The sequence below is a fragment of the Phoenix dactylifera genome, chromosome 1, assembly GCF_009389715.1.
Source record: "Phoenix dactylifera cultivar Barhee BC4 chromosome 1, palm_55x_up_171113_PBpolish2nd_filt_p, whole genome shotgun sequence".
NCBI classification, from domain to species: Eukaryota; Viridiplantae; Streptophyta; class Magnoliopsida; order Arecales; family Arecaceae; genus Phoenix; species Phoenix dactylifera.
Window position 1 is genome coordinate 12015059 of NC_052392.1, and position 7608 is coordinate 12022666.

Here is a 7608-nt window from a genome sequence, read left to right on the forward strand (position 1 = left end):
CCTCCTTTTCCTCCTCCTCTTCACCTGGAGTCAAGTTTCCCAAAATAGAAAGAAAAATAAATAAACAAGGAGAGGGGAGGAAATCTGAACACCTAGAGTCATCTTCCCTCCTCCTCGCTTGCCTCCAAATCGGGGCTCGGGATGGAGGTGACAGAGGGGGGGAGGTGGTGGATTGTCGGCGCCGTAGGGAGGAGGAGAGGAGAGGAGAGGGTTATAAAGAGTTAGGGCATCGATCGGGAAGAGGCTGATATTTGAGTGGATTTGGCCTCCGACGACACTTATAAGCGTCGTCGTAGGTCCAGCCATTAACGTCGTTGATTTCAAAGCTGTACCGACACTTTTTAGAAGCGTTGGCAATGTTCGGCGCTGGAGGGGGATTTCCCGACGCTTCTCCCTAGCGTCGGAAAAAAAGCGTCGGAAAATCTCCGTTTTCCTGTAGTGCAACTAGGTGTATAGGAAGACTAGAGCTTCTTCAGAAGTTGTCGCCTAGATGAAGCAATAGGTTTCATCGCCCTATTGACATGGAGCAGCCAACAAAAGAAAGTTAGGAGAAATAACTAAGGATCCATTAGATTCTATTTCAAGTTTGTTGCTTCCATTGCATCTCTACATAAAGACTTTACAACTAAACCATAATTCTATCCAAATCAAAATATTTCCTGATCTACATACTGGGTTAGGACTCCCTATGCATGTTTAATTCCTACTCATAAAATTGTTCCAAACTTCATGCTAACTAATGAACTTTATTTACTCATGTAAAAGCTCACATGGCAATCTATGTGATAGCCCAACACAAGTATAGTCCTCAAAATCAATCAGATAGAATACTCAACATGTAAGATGCCTTACACAAAGTGGGATTCTCTTCCCTTCTTTTTTCATCTTTTCATTTTTCTCCATCATTCTTACCCCTCCTCCCTCATAGAAGGTCCTAGAACATGGGTAAATTTGGCATGAGTCATATAATCAGTAGAGCTGCCAGTGCATCTGGGTCTAACATTAACATCTGTTGCTAAATGCATGAAAAAAGGCTTCATGTTTCTTGGGCTAATTCACCCTCACACGCTTTTATTTTGCTCTTATTATGCCCATAGGCATCTCAATTTAGTCTACATTTGTCATCGAATCCATCATGCAAAATATAATTTTCATTCCTTATTCATTTAGATGTTACACCTAGGAAAATGCCCATCACCTTGTAGCTCCCTTTTACCTTCATCTCTACCACTCACATCTTCCTTCTTTCACACCTTTCTTTTCATAAATATACATGATGTATATATACAGAAAATATAAGTTGGTGCAACCTAAAATTAAGCTAAGCTATAACAGCAGATCTTCTATATAAGGAATGTAATTTCTAGAATAGTGCTACGCTATAACAACTTTGTAACATCATATCTTTTATATATGGTAAACAATAAACCAGCCAAGGGAATGCTTGAATCTCGCTGCAGTTGCCATTCATGGAGGAGTCTTTATAGCTGATTGTAGTGGATTGGTAGCTCTCCGTATATGCCCCCTCAAGATGGATGTGCCATCAGCAAGGCCAATCTTGGATTTGAGAAGTTGAAAGCGCTGGCGAGCTAACGGTTTAGTCAGTAGATCTGTTAGTTGATCAAGAGTGTGGGCATGATGAACACTGACTTTTTCTTTCTGCACAAGATCACAGATAAATAGCAGGTCAACTTCAATATGCTTCATAAGAGTGTGCTGCACAGGTTGAGACTAAAATGCTTTGCTCCTATGTTATCACAGTAGAGCTATGGAGCATGAGGGAGCTTGAGACTAAGTTCAGTGAAAAAAGAGTGCAACCAAAATGTTTCGGAAGTAGCAACTACTAAGGCACAAAATTCTGCTTCGGTAGAAGAGCGAGAGATGGCATGCTGCTTGCAAGCTGTCCAGGAGATGAGATTCTTTTCAAGAAAGGTGATGAAGGCAATAATAAAAATCCGAGTGTCATGATCCCTAGCCCAGTCAGCCTCCGTGTAGGTACATAGTTTCAGTGCACTGTCCTTTTGAAGGTGAATGCCATCAAAAATCGTATGCTTAAGGTACCTAAGTAATCTCTTGACAATAGCCTAGTGTGTGGTAGTAGCTTGATGCATGAACTGGAAAAGGCAGTTTACAGCGAAAGCAATATCCGATCCGGTGAGACTGAGATACTGAAGGCCAACAATGACTTTGTGAAATGCAATGCTATCCACGGGGGGTGAACCATGGGGCAGAACAAAGAGAGTGCTTGTGGACAGGAAACTCTGAACCGTCTTGGCGCCATCCATGTTGGTGCGGGCTAAGAGATCGCACACGTACTTGTGCTGCAAGAGAAAGAGACCTTGACTCGTAGGTATCACCTCGATGCCCAAGAAGTAACGGAGATTACCCATGTCTTTGCTAGAAAACTGGGAGCCAATTTGTGCTATGATCTTGGACACAAAGGGGGAATCACTGCCTATTATAATAAGATCATCGACATACACTAGGCAGTAGCAAGTAAGATCATTAGAGTTGTGGATAAATAAGAAAGTGTCAGTGCATGAATGTGTAAAATCATAGCTGAGAAGAGCTGCTCGAAGGGACTGGTGCCATAAGCGAGGAGCTTACTTAAGACCGTAAATACTTTTCTTCAATTTACAGACAAAATGGGTTTAGAGGGATCTTCAAAACCTAGCAATTGTTTCATGAACACTGATTCTTTGAGAGTACCATACAGAAAAGCATTATTTACATCCAACTGTCGGAGAGACCAACCTTTCATCATGACAAGGGACAATATAAGTTGGATAGTGGCCGGTTTAACAACCGGACTAAATGTCTTCGAGCAATCAACTCTAGGGCGTTGATGAAAATCTTTCGCAACCATACGGGCTTTGTACCGACTGATAGAGCTATCTGGGTTGCGTTTCACACGAAACACCCACTTGCTGCCAACCAGATTTTGATCAGCACGAGAGGGTACAAGATCCTAGGTTTCATGCTTGAGAAGGGCCGTGAATTCATCCGACATAGTTGCGTGCCAGCGAGGGTCCTTGAGAGCCTGACTAACACATGTAGTTTTTAGGGGTATAGGGAGTGGATATTTCATGGCAACAAAGAATTGCTTGGGTTGGTAGATGTTGTTCATAAAGCGGGTGGTCATGTAGTGGTTGCGAGTAGGTATAGGTGGCGGAGGTGGAGCCACAAGTGCATCAGTAGGAGGTGTAGGTGGGGGGCTCAAGTGGGATGGCAGGGTGGATAGGGAGAACTCATGGGGCTCAGTCGAAGTAGACGGGGAAGAAACCTCACGAGGATGTGCTTGCATAGGTGTTGTGGCATGAGAGACCCCCAATGGCACAATAGAGACTGCTAGAACTCCAGAGAGATGCTTCTTAGATGGTGGCAGAGTCGATTTTGATGCTATGGTGGACTTTTTGTATGGGTAGACATATTTATCGAAGGTGACATGATGGGAGATATGGAGTCTGTTTGTGGAAAGATAGAGATATAGGTAGGCACTCTGACTTGTGGAGTAGCCAACGAAGAGACATGCAATGGATTTTGGTTGCATCTTATGGCTGTTGTAGGGCTTTAGCCACGAGTAGCAGAGGCAACCGATGACCAAAGTTTAAGGTAGTTAGGCTGCAGACTGAATAGAGCCTCAAAAGGGGACTTGTAGTGCAGTACAAGAGTTGGCAACCTATTTATGAGGTAGGTTGCAGTAGAGAAAGCATAGGCAACCAGAGTTGTTACAAAAGAGAGGTATGAGTGAGTAAAGTGAGACCAGTTTCAACCACATGGCGATGACGGTGTTCCGAGACTCCATTTTGTTGAGGAGTATGTGGGGCTGACATCTAGTGACTGATTCCATGATCAAAGAGATATGATTTTAAGGCAACAAATTTGCCGCCATTATTAGAGTAGAGAATGCAAATTTTGGTGTTAAACTATGTTTCAATCATTTTGTGATATTGGTGAAATAAGGTTCGAACATCAGATTTTTGTTTGAGAGGGAAGAACCACACATACTTAGTGAAATGATCTATAAAAATGATGTAATACTTGTGACCGGTAACACTAGTGATGGGAGACAGACCCCAAATATCAGTGTAGATAAGATTAAAGGGAGCATTGCTTGTCAGACCATGCTTATGGAAAGGTAATTCGTGAGTTTTATTAATGGCACAAGAATCACAAAGTTTGGAACACGACTTGACACTAGTAACAAGAAGAGAAAAAGAAGCAACAAGACGAAAGACAACTTTGGGAGAGGGATGACCAAATCGACTGTGCCAACCATTCAAAGAGGTCTTCGGTATGCCAATAGGGTCTGGTAGAGGGTACACACCATGCTCAAACGGTCCTCGTAGAAGAGTCTTCCCTATTCTCCGATCCTTCACAAGAAAAAATGATGGGTGAAATTCAAGAAAAACATCATTTTGTTTAGTGAAATGATGAACAAATAGGAGATTCTTTTGAAGAGTAGGGACACATAGAGTATCGTTAACATGAAAGATGCGATTAGGATATTGGATAGATAAAGAATCAACATGTGTCAGAGGCAAACCTGAACCATCGCCAATTACAACTTTATCGGTGCCGTCATATCCAAAATGCAGATGGAGATTAGACAGCTTGGTAGTGATATCATGAGAAGCAGCAGAATCAATAGCCATCGTTTATTCTTGCTTTGAGCAGCGATAGTGCAGTTGGCAGTGGGCTCCGAAGGGTGCAGCTGAGGACAATGCTTGGCAATGTGGTCAAACTGATCACAGAACTGGCATTTAAGAGAAGATTTCTGTTTGGAATACTAGTTTTGGGAGTCACCCTAATGGTTGTGGTTGTTGCGAAAGAAGGACGAGTTCTTTTTGTAGTGGCACTGAACAGAGGATGGCTTGCACTGAGATGAGTTTGCAGTGTCCACCAACACCTGAGAGGATGCTTCAAGGCGTTTCAAATAGGACTCATGACCTACCAGCAGATCATGGAGCTCTTCGAAGGACAAGGAGGATTCTCTTGCTCGAATAGGAGCAGCAATATCTCAGTATTTAGGGCCAAGAATATTTAGTACATAGAGGGTGGTATAATCATCAGAAAATAGGGCATCAATAAGTGCAAGTTCATCAACAAGAGTTTTTACAGTTTGTAAAAGCTCAGTAACGCTGTGGCTATTGTGCTGAATGAGAGTTAACTCCTCCTTGAGTTGTATGACATGAGTGCGGGGACGGCTGGCATAAAGTTTGGTCAGTTTACTCTAGGCATCTCGGGATGTTTTCGAGGTTGCTATGAGGGGTATCACAGCATTAGGGATTGATGCAAGAATGGCACTCAAAATGAGTTTACCTTGACAGAACTAGTGGGTATAGGTAGAACTGGCCATTGCATCAGGTGTCGAAGATGTAGCAGCAGGCGCTGAAGGACATTTGAGACTGCCATTGACATAACCATATAGGTTATAGCTAAGAAGAAGAGACTCAAATTGAGCACTCCAGGAGGAAAAGTTGGTTGGTGTGAGTCGAGCAGTAATCTGAGTTGAGGCATTGATGGCGATGAGAGAATTTTTAGTGGAGGAGAAGGAAAATTGAGTGACATTCGGAGAGGTTTGGGATGTGGAATTAGCCATGGTGAAAGCTTGGATCAAAAAAAAACTCAATGGAGATAAAGGCTTTGCTCTGATACCATATAGAGAAATAAACTGTAGGTTTTTGAAAGGCTCGCACACTCTTTTCATTGATATACATGACGTATATATACAAAGACAAGTTGGTGCAACCTAAAATTAAGCTAAGCTATAACAACAGATCTTCCATACAAGGAATGTAATTCCTAGAATAGTGCTACGCTATAACAACTATGTAACAGCATATCTTTTATATAAGGTAAACAATAAATCAACCAAGGCAATGCTTGAATCTTGCTGTAGTTGCCATGCACGGACGAGTCTTTGTAGCTTCTTGCGGTAGATTGGTAACTATCCATATACTTCTGTCCCACCTAAGAGATAAAACAAATTTCCACTTTTCATGACAGCAATTAATAGATGAAGAGAAATCAACAGAAACATAGACTATCAAAACTTAGGCAAGTGATGAAGATTAGTTAATGTTGTTCCATTTTAGGAAACAAATCCAAAAACACAATTTTAAATCCTACCGAGATGTGAAGTGTCCCATTGTACCATCCCCACTACCTGATTGATCCGTCCATCCGGATCTGAAGAACTACTCCGACACTCTCCTAATGGTAGGGGTGGCAATCGGGTCGGATCACATGTAGGTCGGATTAGAACATCATAAACCTGAATCCGACCTGTTTATTAAACAGGTTAGAAATTATAACCTGAACCTGACCTGTTTAATAAATATGTAATTCGATCCGATCCGTTTAACCTGTTTGCCCAACCTGACCCTACTTGTTTAACCTACTTAGTCCAACCATCCTGACCCGACCTGTTTAACTTATTTAGCCTAACCCGATTCGACCTATTTAACCTGTTTGCCTAAAGCTATCAGTAATTAAAGAAATCAGTTGAAAAAAGGGTTGCTTGATGATCACTAAAGCTGAAAAAATGGTTGATTAACACTAACAAACTTAGGAGCTTTAAAATCAAACACATAAAGCTGAGATAATAAAACACATAGAAGTTCTGATAGTTCAGACAATAACGACATCATCTAAATCTTCAGAACCTTGTGAACAAAAATCTAAATCATGTGAGAAATCCTTGCAAACCTTGCTTAACCTAGATCGATTGAAACCAAAAACAAAACAAAACAAAAATAAAAAATTGGGGCAGTAGCGAAATTATGAGAACATCAAAATACTAACCGCGGTGATCTTCGCCTTCCCCTCCTAACTGCGGTGATCTTCCCCTCCTCCTAATCGCGGCGATCTTCGTCTTCCCCTCCTCCTAACCACGGCGATCTTCCTCTCCTCCTAACTGTGGCGATCTTCGTCTTCCCTTCCTCTCGAACTCGCGACGATCTTCGTCTTCCTCTCCTCCTAACTGCGGCGATCTTCCCCTCCTCTCGGACTCGCATGCTTCGGTAGAGAAGGACTGAAGGGGCCAAGGCTTCCAACTTCAAGCCCGCGCACGGCACGGCCGCACGGCGCATGGAGAATAGAAAAGGGCTAGGGTTTGTGAGACTGATTATAAACCATCGGATCTGAGATGGACGACGGCATCTCAAATTACGACTTAAATGGGTTAAACGGGTTAAATGGGTCAAACATTTAAAATCTGTATCCAACTCAATTAATAAACAGATTAAATGGGTCAACCTGTTTACGATCCGAACCTGTTTAGGCCAAATCCAAACTTGTTTATGGAGGGTTGAACACAGGTCAGGTTGGCGGGTCGGGTCATATTTACCACCCCTACCTAATGGTATCAGAGTCATTTGTCATCTACCCACTGCTATCTCTGATGCTGCTAATTTTGTTCCTCTACCTTCAGATAATTATCGATGATAGAAGAATTAGTGTTCCGGTCCCCCTCTATAATCCATTGTATCCTTGATTTCTGTCTCTAGAGGATCTCTTGCTGCCGAAAGAGCGAGTGGTGCATGAATAACTACGTCCTCAGCTCTCCCTGTTCTCCTTCAATCAGCCCCCCCTTTATTTTTCTCG